Source organism: Sus scrofa, chromosome 4, assembly GCF_000003025.6.
Source record: "Sus scrofa isolate TJ Tabasco breed Duroc chromosome 4, Sscrofa11.1, whole genome shotgun sequence".
In the NCBI taxonomy this organism is placed as follows: Eukaryota; Metazoa; Chordata; class Mammalia; order Artiodactyla; family Suidae; genus Sus; species Sus scrofa.
In genome coordinates, this window is record NC_010446.5 from 95401398 (window position 1) to 95415420 (window position 14023).

The following is a 14023-nucleotide window of genomic DNA, read 5'->3' on the forward strand; positions in this document are numbered from 1 at the left end:
GGAGTTCCCATCATGACTCAGTGGTTAACGAATCCGACTAGAACCCATGAGGTTGTGGGTTTGATCCCTGGCGCCTTGCTCAGTGGGTTAAGGATCCAGCATTGCCGTGAGCTGTGGTGTAGGTCGCAGTCTCGTTTCAGATCCTGTGTTGCTGTGGCTGCGGTAAAGGCTGGCAGCTTACACCTCTGATTAGACCCCTAGCCTGGGAACCTCCATATGCCGTGGGAGGGGCCTAGAAAAGGCAAAAAGATTTAAAAAAAAAAAAAAGTGTGAGAAACAGTCCAAGAAGAACACTATTTGAATAATAAGAGAGAAAAGAGAAAATAGAGGAAGAATACTTGAAATAATTCAAGATTTCTCAGAACTAAAAGACATTTTCTAGACTGAAAAAGCAAGGTGAGCACCTAAAACAAGGAATGAAACTAGACCCACACCTAGGGGACACTGAAGACAAAGAGAGACTTTTACAAACTTTCGGCGAGAAAAAAAAAAAAAAGCCCCTACATAGAATCAATGTGCCACTTACCAATGTATTGTTTCTCTGCTCCAAATCCACCTTTTAAGGCCTTCTCAGTGATGGTGGATGGGATTCTTTTAAGCATCTCTCCTTCACAGCAAGCAGTGTTAAGCTTTTTAGTTAGAAGATGCCGGAGTGACTTTCCTGCTGGAGGAAGGGGCTTCTTGTTGGTTCCAGTAGCCTCACCATCGGTCAGAGATGGGGTGGAAGTTAATCTTGGGATGCTTTGCCCCAGACATGCACCCGACCATCCTCGCAATGCTGCAACCCCTCACACATGGACTCTGTGCACTGCAGGCTTACTACACTAGTGCCCCACCCTCTGTGTGCTAGACTAACAGCTGTGGCTCAACTGTGCCCTTGATTTGGTAGAGGCAGCAGTTAAGTGATGGCTTGGGGCAAGATCTTAATTTTTGCTCAGGAATTGAACCTGGGCAGCCCAGCTAAAAACCACGAATCCTAGCCACTAGAAGCTAAAAGCAGAATTGCCCGGATTCTTGCCCCCTCTTGAAAGCAAGAATGTTTCAAGGAGGCAAAGACTATGAAAACAGTTTTAAAGTTTATAGAGACATAGTACAAGGTGTGGGGGCGCACACGGAGTAGTTTATTTCAGAAACAAAGAAATAATACACACCCTGAAGAGGAGTGTGGGTTCTGGGGTCCCCCTTGAGTGAGAAGCACGCCAGAGAGGCGATTTATTTATTTATTTATTTATTTAGGTCTTTTTGTCTTTTGTTGTTGTTGTTGCTATTTCTTGGGCCGCTCCCGCGGCATATGGAGGTTCCCAGGCTAGGGGTCGAATCGGAGCTGTAGCCACCGGCCTACGCCAGAGCCACAGCAACGCGGGATCCGAGCCGCGTGTGCAACCTACACCACAGCTCACGGCAACGCCGGATCATTAACCCACTGAGCAAGGGCAGGACCGAACCCGCAACCTCATGGTTCCTAGTCGGATTCGTTAACCAGTGCGCCACGACGGGAACTCCCAGAGAGGCGATTTAAATCTCTCATATAGGACAGTGCTTCCGGGTCTTTGTTTGCCTTTAGCCAATTATTTTATTTCTCACACCTGACTGGACACAGGACCCTCCCTGATATGCCTGAACATTTTTTGGCAAAGATGGATTCCAGAGCAAAGGGTGCTGGGACGGTATCAGAACTTATTATGGCCTGGCACCCTCTCACTTTATGACCCCTAGGAGTCTTACAGCACATGTGTAATTGGGGAGATCGCCTTGACCCCAGGGATGATTGAAGTGGTCATCTCATCTTTCTACTCCAGAGAGCTCAGTTCCTACAATTAACTTTTTCCTTGACAAAGAGAAACAATTTGCTCAGCCTAACAAGTCCCAGCTGTTCTTTGCCCAAGGGCCCATCTACCTCCTACCTCACCCTGAAGGGTGGCTCCCTGTCTACACAGCAAACCAACACACTTCTCTGCCACCCACTGGGCTGCAGCTTCGCCAGTGGGTCTGATCCCCTGCCCTGGGGAAAGACCCCTTCCAAAGGTATTCTCCCTGGGAAACCTCCCTCGGCCCTCAGATACCATAAAGTTTTCGTACCTCTTCGAATTATTCTTTTGTCTTACTAACATACTTTAATACAGCAAACTTCTCTGTTTAAATCACTCTGTATTTCTGCCTCCTGATGGAACCCAAACTAATAGAACCAGGAATCAGAATGGCTTGATCTCCACAGCAACATTAGAAGGAAGAAGGCAATGGAGCAATGCTTTCAAAATTGTGATGGGAAAGTACCCCTAATCAGGAGTTCCTTACTCAGCCCAAATCAAAACCAAATAGGAAGGTAAAATAAGGACATTTGAAATAAACCCCTGAGGAGTTCCCGACATGGCTCAGCGGTAAAAAATCTGACTGGTGTCCATGAGGACTCAGGTTTGATCCCTGACCTCAATCCCTGGCCTCAAAGACCCAGTGTTGCCGTGATCTGTGGTGCAGGTCGCAGACGTGGCTCAGATCCAGCATTGCTGTGACTACGGTGTAGGCCGCCACTGCAGCCCTACCCCTAGCCTGGGAACTTCCATTATGCCGCTGGTGCAGCCCTAAAAAGACAAAAATAAATAAAAATAAAAAATAAAAATAAATTAAAAATGAAATATACCTCTGAGAGTTTGGAGCTGCACAAACTCCAAAAATGTGGCCAATAACAGAACAGGCCTGTGGGATCCGTAGGAGGGAGAAAGCAGCCGCAGAGACCCTGAGACCACCGGAGCACGAGGAGACAGCTCCGTCTGAAAAAGAGGTCCACACCCACCCATGTACAAAATGCCTGCAGCTCTGCTACTACAGACGACTCCTGTGGAGCTGCCAATTGTTTCCTCCTTGCTTTCATTTTTTTTTTTTCTTTTTTTTTTTTTTTGTTGGTGCCTGTGTTAGGCAGAAGTTCCTGGCCCAGGGGTGGAACCTGCTCCACAGCAGTGACAAAGCCAGATCTTTACCCCAGTGAGCCACCCAGAACACCCCTTCCTTGTGTTGGGAATCAGGCTCTCCTCTCTAGTCGCACTTCTCTGTGGTCTGTGACCTGCTAGGCTCAGGGGACTTTCCAGGGTCTTCCTTTCCCCTCCCCACCGGCCAGCTCTCTGACCTCAGGGTTTCCAAGCTAAACAATCAAGATGCGTACTGGCTCCAGGCAGCACACCCCATCCTCTTCCTGGAGCTCCACCCTTCCCAGGGTGATGGAGGGGAGGGGGTTAGAGAGGAAGAACTCTGGATTCATTGAATAACTTAAGAAATCAATAAATTATTGGTCTATTGTAATCTTTGAACCACAGGAAAGGGCAGTGTGAGAAGAAGGACCCAAAAAGCCATTGAGTTGGGCTGGGGCAGGCTCTCTTCCACTTAACACCCCTCAGGGGCTTCGGCCTATTCCCTGGATAAGGCTGAACTGCCTTGGCAGAGAAAGGGTTCTCCTAAAAAAGCTCCTGCTTTTATCTCTGGCCTCACTCCTGGCCACTTTCTTTTTTCTTCTATCTTTTTATGGCTGCGCCAGCAGCATATGGAGGTTCCCAAGCTAGGGGTCAAATAGGAGCTGTAGCTGCTGGCCTACACTACAGCCACAGCAACGCGGGTTCTGAGCCGCATCTGAGACCTACACCACAGCTCTCAGCAATGCCGGATCCTTAACCCACTGATCAAGGCCAGGGATCGAACCCGTGTCCTCGTGGATATTAGTCGAGTCATTACAGCTGAGCTACAAAGGGAACTCCATCCCTGGCCACTTTCTCCTTGCCTTGTCTGGGCTCCTGCCACAATTAGCAAAGTTCTTGCATTCAGGAACATTGACTTGTGGAATTCCCATCATAGCTCAGTGGAAATGAATCTGACTAATATCCATGAGGATGCGGGTTCAATCCCTGGCCTCGATCAGTGGGTTAAGGATCCAGTGTTGCTGTGAGCTGTGGTGTAGCTCACAGATGAGGCTCAGATCTGGTGTTGCTGTGGCTGTGGTTTAGGCCAGCAGCTCTAACTCCTATTAGACCCCTAGCCTGGGAAACTCCATATGCTACAGGTACGGCCCTAAAAAGCAAAACAGCAACAACAAAAAACATTGACTTGTTGACGTTCCCAATGTGGCACAATGGGATTAGCAGCATCTCTGCAGCACCAGGATGCAGATTCAATCCCCATGCCAGCACAGTGGGTTAAAGGATCCAGTGTAGCCCACAGCTGCGACATAGAGTTGTGGCTGGGATCTAATCCCTGGCTGAAGAACTCCATATGCTGTGGGCGGCCAAAAAATGAAAAATAAAATAAAACGAGGATTTGAAAAAAAAAAAAAACAACATTGACTTTTTATGAGTATGTGGAACTCCTGCCCTGGGGCCCCACATTTAGAATGCCCCACACCACACACACACACACACACACACACACACACACACACACACACATACACGCGCTGCATAGCATTTGCCTGGTTCGGTTTGAGGACAGACATGATGGCACAGGAGAAACCTCCTCCTTCTTGTTCTGGCACGCTGAGTGTGAACATGAGGGCTGAGAAATGGCAGAGCTGTCCCAGGAGCATTGCCCTCTGGCACCACCATCACCCAAAGGATATCTGAGAATGATGAAGCTGAAGCCCATTCACAGCTATTGGGACTTTTATGATTATCCAATCCTGGGTCAACAAACCCCAGCCCTCGGGCCATGTCAGGCCCACTGACTGTTTGTACAGCACAAAATATCACAGAATACCTGATTCAGTTAATATAAAGTATAAAAACCGGCAAAGCTGATCTATGGTGTTAGGGATCAAAATAGAGGTTACCTCTGGGGAACTGGGGGCAAGTGTCTGGAGCAGAGTACAAAGGAGGTTAGAGATGTGATGGCATGGATAGTTCACTTGTTAGAGTTATTTCTAGATATTTCTTTGGGAAGCTCATTATAAATGGTATTTTTTTCTCTCTCTCTTTTTCTTTTTTTCTCTTTTTTTGTCTTTTTAAGGCCACACCTGAGGGCATATGGAAGTTCCCAGGATAGGAGTCAAATCAGAGCTACGGCTGCCAGCCTACACCACAGCCAGAGCAATGCGGGATCTGAGCTGTGTCTGCGACCAACATCAGAGTTCATGGCAACTCTGGATCCTTAACCTACTGAGCAAGGCCAGGGATCGAACCCGCATCCTCATGGATACTAGTAAATTCTTAACCCGCTGGGCCACAATGGGAAAACCCATATTCAGGGCTCCTGGAAATTTCCATATGCCATAGGTACAGCCCTAAAAAGCAAAAAAAAATTTTTTTTGTATTTATGATGTTGTACCAATTTCTGCTGTACAGCAAAGTGACTCAGTTATACATATATACACATTCCTTTTTTATTAATTTTTTCCATCATAGTCTCTCACAGGAGATTGGATATAGCTCCTTATTAGTTACTTTGGACCAGAAATTCTTAAGCTTTTCGGCTGAAAGACCGCTTTATACTCTCAAAAATCATTAAGAACACAACTGGATATCCACATGTAAAAGACTGAATTTGGAGGTTTATCTCACATTACATACCCAAAATTAACTCATAATGGATCAGAGACCTAAATTTAAAAGCTAAAGCTATAAAAAGTATTAGGATAAAACACAGGGGTAAAGGAGTTCCCACTGTTGTATAATGGGATTGGCGGTGTCTCTGAAGCACTGGGATGCAGATTCAATCCCCAGCCTGGCACAACGGGTTAAGGATCCAGCATTGCCACAGCTGCAGTATAGGTTGCAACTGCGGCTCAGATCTCACCCCTGGCCCAGGAACTCCATATGCTTCAGGGCAGCAAAAAATGAAAAAAAAAAAAAAAAAAAAAAAAGCATAAGGGGTAAATATTCATGACCTTGGATTTGGTGATGGTTTGTAAATTACGACACTAAAGTTCAAGCAACAACAGAAAAAATAGATAAGTTGGACTTCATCAAGATTAAAAGCTTTCATGTATCAAAAGACACTATCAACAGAGTGAAAAAATAAACCACAGAATGGGAGAAATATTTGTAAATCATTTAAGTGATATGGGTCCAGAATACATAAAGAACTCTTACAACTCAAAAAGAAACACAAGAAGAACAAATGGGCAAAGACTTGAATAGATATTTCCCCCCAAAAGTTTTACAAATGTCCAAGAAGCACATGAAAAGATGCTCAGTGTTGTTAGTCAGTAGGAAAATACAGATCAAAACCACAATGACATACTACCTCATACTTATAATGAATGGCTGTAATAAAACAAACAACTTTAAGGGAAAAAAACAACTATTGGAAAAACGTGGAGAAACTGGAACATACATACACTGCTTATGGGAATGTCAAATGGTGGAGCCACTGTGGAAAAGAGTTTGGCCATTCCTTGATAAGTTAAACATAGAATCGCCAGTGTGACCCAGAAATTTCGTTCCTAGCAAGGGCTCAGAAGAATGGAAATTGTGCGTTCAAAAACTTGCACACAAATGTTCACAGCAGCCCCATCCACAATAGCCAACGTGGAAACAACCAAAATGTTTCTCAGCAGATGCAGGGATAAACAAAGTGGGTCTAGTCCCACGATGGCGTATTACTTGGCCAAAAAAGGAATCATGTAACACACCACAACACCGAAGAACCTTGAAAACATCATGCTAGGTGAAAAGAAGCAGAGACACAAAGGCAATATAGTACACGTTTCTATTCATATGAAATACCCAGAATAGGCAAATCCATAGAAATGGGAAGCATGTTAATGGCTGCTGAGGGCTCAAAGGTGGGGAAGTCGGAGCGACTGCTTAATGGTACAGGGTTTCCATCTGGGGGGATGAATAGGTTCTGGAATAGATAGTGTACTGGCTGAATAACATCACCAAGGTCTTAATGTCATTGGACTGCACATTTTTAAGTGGTCACAATGTTAAGTTTATGTTAATCTATTTTACCACTGTTTAGAAAGATACTGAGAAAGGCTGAACTTTTCTCAAGTTTTCACTACTTGAGAAATTAGTGAAACACCAGCCACCCTACCTTTGCACCCTAATAAAGACAGACACTGGTCCGCACTCTCTCTTACTCACAGCCTCCCTGTGCGGCCCTTGGGTGTCCATGTACCTTACAGGACCTGTGAGTAATAAACTTCATTAAAAAAGAAAAAGTTATACAGAACAGCAAAGCTTTTCTTTCTTTCTGCCTTTCTTCCTTCCTATCTTCCTTCCTTCCCTCCTTCCCTTCTTTCTTTTCCTTTCTTTCTTTCTTTCTTTCTTTCTTTCTTTCTTTCTTTCTTTCTTTCTTTCTTTCTTTCTTTCTTTCTTTCTTTCTTTCTTTCTTTCTTTCTTTCTCCTTCCTTCCTTCTCTCTCTCTCTCTTTCTTTCTTTCATCTTTTTAGGCCCTTGGCATATGGAAGTTCCCAGGCAAGGGGTAGAATGGCAGCTACAACTGCCAGCCACAGCCACAGCCACAGCAATGCAGGATCTGAGCCAAAATCTGCAACCTATACCACAGGTCAAGGCAATGCTGGATCTATAACCCACTGAGCAAGGCCAGGAATTGAACCCATGTCCTCATAGATAGGAGTTGGGTTCGTAACCCAATGAGCTACAATAAGAACTTTTTTTTTTTTGCTTTTCAGACAGAGCATTTCTTTATATGAATTATATTTAACAATATCACATTGGAAACTAAAATTGAGAGGAATTCCCCTCGTGCCTCAGCGGTTATGAACCCACGTAGTATCCATGAGGACTAGGGTTCGATCCCTGCCCTCGTTCAGTGGGTTAAGGACCCAGCATTGCCATGAGCTGTGGTGTAGGTCACAGACACGGCTTGGATCTGGCATTGCTATGGCTGTGGTGTAGGCCGGCAGCTATGGCTCCGATTCGACCCCTAGCCTGGGAACCTTCATATGCCATGGGTATGGCCCTAAAAAAACCCAAAAATAATAATAATAATAAAATAAAATGATAACAAATTAGACCATTACAAATAACATTATTTTATTTGGGGGTTTTATTTGTTCACTTGTTTAAAATAAAAAACAGAAATACAAATGGCATTGTTTTACCCTTTTTCAATTTTACTTTAATGTCTGGCTTATAAAAACTTGGGAGTTCCCACTGTGGCTCAGAGGTGAAAAACTTGACTAGCATCTATGAGAATGCAGGTTTGATCCCTGGCCCTGCTCAGTAGGTTAAGGATCTGGCATTGCCTTAAGCTGGGGTATAGGCTGCAGACTCAACTCAGATCCTGCATTGCTATGATTGTGGCAAAGGCTGGGAGCTGCAGCTCTGATTTGACCCCTAGCCTGGGAACTTCCATATGCCACAGGTGCAGCCCTAAAAAAAATTAAAAATAAAAGTTTGATTCTGATGTTGGCTTCTGACTCCAATCTGATACATGATGTTTCAGTTGAAGTATATAAAGCTGGCACACCCATTGGATGGCTGCTACAAAACAAAACAAAAAAATTAAACGAACAAACAAATAAAACCCCCAAAACCTCAGAAAATAAGTTTTGTTGAGGATATGGAGAATTAGAACCCTTGTGCTCTGTTGGTGAGAAGGTAAAATGGTGCAGCCGCTATGGGAAACAATATGAAGTTTTCTCAAAAAATTAAAAATAGTTATCATAAGATCCAGCAATCCTGCCTCTAGTATGCCCCAAAGAACTGAAAGCGGGATATTGAAGAGATATTTGCACACCCATGTTCACTGTGGCACTATTTATAACAGACAAGAGGTAGAAACAACCCAAACATCCATTGACAGATAAACAAAATGTGGCATGTACATACAATGGAATATTATTGGCCTTTAAATAGGAGGAAATCCTGACACAAGCCACAACGTGAATGAACCTTCAAGACATTATGCTAAATGAAGTGTCAGTCATAAAAAAGACAAATAGCCAGGGTTCCCATCGTGGCTCAGCAGAAATGAATCTGACTATTAACCATGAGGACACAGGTTCGATCCCTGGCCTTTCTCAGTGGGTGAAGATTCGGCGTTGCTGTGAGCCGTGATGTAGGTTGAAGATGCTGCTCAAATCTGGCATTGCTGTGGCTGTGGCATAGGCCAGTGGCTACAGCTCAGATTCGACCCCTAGTTGGGAACCTCCATGTGCCCCGGGTGCGGGCCTCTAAAAAGCAAAAAAAAAAAAAAAAAAAAAAAAAAAAACTAAAGACAAATTGTGTATAATTCCACTTCCATGAGGTATCTGAAACAGTGAAAATCATAGAAACAGAAAGCAGAACGGTGGTTGCCAGGGGAAAGGAAAGGGAAATGGGATACTGTGGTTTAATAGGTACAAGCATATCTCGAAATAAAGTTAGTCACATAGGAGTTCCCGTCGTGGTGCAGCAGAAACAAATCTGACTAAGAACAATGAGGTGGCAGGTTCGATCCCTGGCCTCGCTCAGTGGGTTAAGGATCCGGCGTAGCCCTGAGCTGTGGTGTAGGTCGCAGATGAGGCTCGGATCTGACTTTGCTGTGGCTCTGGCGTAGGCCAGCAGGACACCTAGCCTCAGAACCTCCATATGCAGTGGGCGCAGCCCTCAAAAGACAAAAATAAATAAATAAAAATAAAAAATTTATGTGCTTACATTATACTGAGATATTAAATGTGCAACAGTATTATGTCTTTTTAAATGTACATAGCTTTTTTTTGTTTATTTATTTATTTATTTCTGTCTTTTCAGGGCAGCACCCTTGGCACATGGAGGTTCCCAGGCTAGGGGTCTAATCGGAGTTGTAGCCACCGGCCTACACCACAGCCACAGCAACACGGGATCCAAGCTGCATCTGCAACCTACACCACAGCTCACGGCAATGCCGGATCCTTAACCCACTGAGCAAGGCCAGGGATTAAACCCACAACGGCATGGTTCCTAGTCAGATTCGTTAACCACTGAGCCATGACAGGAACTCCCCTAAAGTTTTTTTTTTAAGCAAGAAAAAAAAGACAGTACACATTGCTAAATGCTAACTGTCCATATTCACATAGAAACAGTGTAATCTCTAAGCCCAATGTCAGAGAAAGGAGGAAAAAAGCTAGAATTCTGTGCATGACTTCACAGAGGCCTAGCACCCTCCAGCTTCCAGCAGAGCTAAAGGACCAGAAGCTTTTTCTTTTTTTCCCACAGAGCATAGTGGTATTGATCCATAAAGTTTTTATTGAGACAGGAAGGGATAAAAATGAATTTGGAACAGAAAGGGGTAGAGATTTCTTTTCCCACAGAATTCTGCTCAAGGTATTTCCCTCCAAAATAAATTGAGAAGCACGGTAAAGAAAAGAGACCTCAAAAACAGGGCGGCTAGGATTTCCCATTGTGGCTCAGTGGGTAACGAACCTGATTAGTATCCATGAGGACGAGGGTTCAATCCCTGGCCTTGCTTAGTGGGTTAAGTATCCAGCATTGCCGTGAGTTGCAGTGTAGGTCGAAGACGTGACTCGGATCTGTGTTGCTGTGGCTGTGGTGTAGGCTGGCAGCTGCAGTTCTGATTTGACCCCTAGCCTAGGAACTTCTATATGCCGCAGGTTTGGCCCTAAAAAGCAGCAGAAAAACAACAATAACAATAACAAAAGTAAAAAACAGGGCGACTGAGCACAAGAGGCGGGGGTGGGGGGAAGGCTGCAACTTGCTCCCAGGGACTGGAGAAAATTTTAAAAAGGGATGTTGGACTCCATCAGTGTTCCATTAGTCATCTCCTTCATCTTCCTCTTCTTCCTCCCCCTCATTATCATATTCATCCTCTTTACCTTCATCCTCATCCCCTGCTTCATCAATGTCTTCCAATCCTTCTTTCTCTTCATCATCATCATCACCTTTCTCTCCTCCCCTTTCCTCATCATTCATGTCGGGAATCAAGCAGTACTGTCATGGTTTGGCCAAACATCATCTTTGATGACCTCTCCTAACTCATCTGCACCTGCATCAGAATGGGGAGTTCCCGTCATGGTTAATGAATCCGACTAGGAACCATGAGGTTGCGGGTTTGATCCCTCGCCTTGCTCAGTGGGTTAACGATCCGGCGTTGCCGTGAGCTTTGGTGTAGGTTGCAGATGCGGCTCGGATCCCGCGTTGCTGTGGCTCTGGCGTAGGCTGGTGGCTACAGCTCCAATTGGACCCCTAGCCTGGGAACCTCCATATGCCACGGGAGAGGCCCAAGAAATAGCAAAAAAAAAAAAAAAAAAAAGAATGATCAGTAAACTAGGTGAAGAAGCTGTCTGGTGCCTCATGCTGTCTCTTCCTGCAGCTGGCTTTTTTTTTTTTTCTTTCTTTCTTTTTTCTTTTCTTTTTCTTTTTTAGGTCCACACCTGCAGCATATGGAGGTTCCCAGGCTAGGGGTTGAATCCGAGCTATAGCCACTGGCCTACACCACAGCCGCAGCAGATTCGATCTGTGTCTCCAACCTACACCACAGTTCAACGCCTGGATCCCTAACCCACTGAGCGAGGCCAGGGATCGAACCTGTGGCCTCATGGATCCTAGTCAGATTCATTTCCACTGAGCCATGACATGAACTCTTTCCTGCTGCTGGCTTTAGTCTGCATTTGATTTGAACGTTTTGTCAAATCCTTTCCAAACTGGGTTTCAGTGGACTTTGAAGATGGCTCACCACTCTCATTCAGATGAAATTCTTTGGCAAGATCTTTATTTTTGAAGTAAGGGTTTTCATCAAAATAAAAATCTATTCTGTAGCCTGACTTAATATCTTCAAATTCTGTCACTTAAACTCTTGTCAGATAATGCAGCACCTCTTCATCCTCCTCCCCAAGCAGTGCAGACACTTGTGGGTGGTTGACAAATATTGTTACCCCAAAATCTGGGGGTTTAGCGATTAATTTTGACCTCTTCTGAAAAAATGATCAGTGCAGTTTGTTGTATTTCTGTTCTGCTTTCAAAATCTCTTTGGCTTATTCATTAAATGTCTATTTCATTTTGCAATCCATCAATATGTTCAATTGTTTCTTGCTGTTCTTTTTCTTTCTTTGGCAAGTAGGAAGTTTCCTCTGGCCTGGGTACAGGAATCAGTTTCTTTCTTTTTTCTTTTCTCTCTCTCTTTTTTTTTTTTTTAGGTTTTTAGGGCCACACCCATGGCATATGGAAGTTCTCAGGCTAGAGGTCTAATCGGAGCTGAATCTGCCAGCCTATACCACAGCCACAGCAACATCAGATCCAATCAGCATCTGTGACCTACACCACAGCTCATGGCAATGCCAGAGCCAGATCCTTAACCTGCTGAGCAAGGCCAGGGATTGAACTCAGAACTTCATGGTTCCTAGTCAGATTCGTTTCTACTGCTCCACGATGGAAACTCCTCTTTGGTTTCTTTGTTTGAGGCAGAAGTGCACATCCTGTTTGGGGGCCTTGCTATGAGAAGAAGCGAGAATCCGCTAAGGGGAAGAAGCCCATTGAAGAAGCTCTGAGAACTCTGAAATGGGCTTTTTCAAACATGCAATTTATTTTTTTTTATTGTTTATTAGAGAAAAATTTTTTAATTACTCTAATGCATTTATCACATCTGTAGTTGTATAATGATCATAACAATCTAATTTCACAGGATTTCCATCTCACAGCCCAAGCACATTCCCCCCACCCCCCAAACTGTCTCCTCCGGAGACCATAAGTTTTTCAATGTCTGTGAGTCAGCATCTATTCTGCAAAGAAGTTCATTCTGTCCTTTTTTCAGATTCCACATGTCAGTGAAAGAATTTGATGTTGGTGTCTCATTGTATGGCTGACTTCACTTAGCATGATAGTTTCTAGGTCCATCCATGTTGCTAAAAATGCCAGTATTTCATTCTTTTTAATGGCTGAGTAATATTCCATCATGTACATGTACCACATCTTCTTGATCCAATCCTCTGCCTATGGACATTTAGGTTGTTTCCATGTTTTGGCTATTGTAAATAGTGCTGCAATGAACATCGGAGTACATGAGTCTTTGTGAGTCGTGGTTTTCTCTGGATAGATGCCCAGGAGTGGGATTGCTGGATCAAATGGTAGTTCTATTTTTAGTTTTCTGAGGAATCTCCATCCTGTTTTCCACAGTGGTTGCACCAATTTACAATCCCACCAACAGTGCACTAGGGTTCCTTTTCCCCATCCCCTCTCCAGCACTTATTGTTTGTAGACTTTTGGATGATGGCCATTCTGGCTGGTGCAAGGTGGTACCTCAGAGTGGTTTTGATTTGCATCTCTCTAATAGTGAGCAATGTTGAACATCTTTTCATGTGTTTCTCAGCCATCTGTATGCCTTCTTTGGAGAACTGTCTGTTTAGATCTTCTGCCCATTCTTTGATAGGCTTGTTTGTTTTTTGGTATGGAGCTGCAGAAGTTATTTATAAATTTTGGAGATTAATCCCTTATCCATCGATTCACTTGCAAAGATTTTCTCCCATTCTGTGGGTTGTCTTTTTGTGTTGTTTAGGGTTTCCTTTGCTGTGCATAAACTTTGAAGTTTGATTAGGTCCCATTTGTTTATTTTTGTTTTTGTTGTCAATAATCTGAGAGGTGGATCTGAGAAGACGTTGCTGTCATTTATGTTGGAGAGTGTTTGGCCTATGTTTTCCTCTAGGAGTTTGATAGTGTCTGGTCTTATATCTAGGTCTTTAATCCATTTGGAGTTTATTTTTGTGTATGGTGTTAGGGAGTGTTCTAATTTCATTCTTTTCCATGTGGCTGTCCAGTTTTCCCAGCACCACTTATTGAACAAGCTGTCCTTTCTCCATTGTATAGTCTTGCCTCCTTTGTCATAGATTAGTTGGCTGTAGGTGGGTGGGTTTAATTCTGGGCTTTCTATCCTGTTCCACTGTCTTTGTGCCAGTACCATGGAGTTTTGACGACTGTTGCTTTGTAGTATAGTCTGAAGTACAGGAGCCTGATTCCTCCAGCTCTGTTTTTCTCTTTCAGGATATCTTTGGCTATTCTGGGTCACATGCAATTTATTATTATTACTGTCTTTTTACAGCTGCACTTGGGGCATATGGAAGTTCCCGGGCTAGGGGTTGAACCATAGCCACAGCAATGCTGGATCT

General features: G+C 44.0%; 1 pseudogene; it reads right to left on the reverse strand.

The window, feature by feature from the left end:
• Window positions 10629-12035, reverse strand: LOC100737036 (annotated as a pseudogene).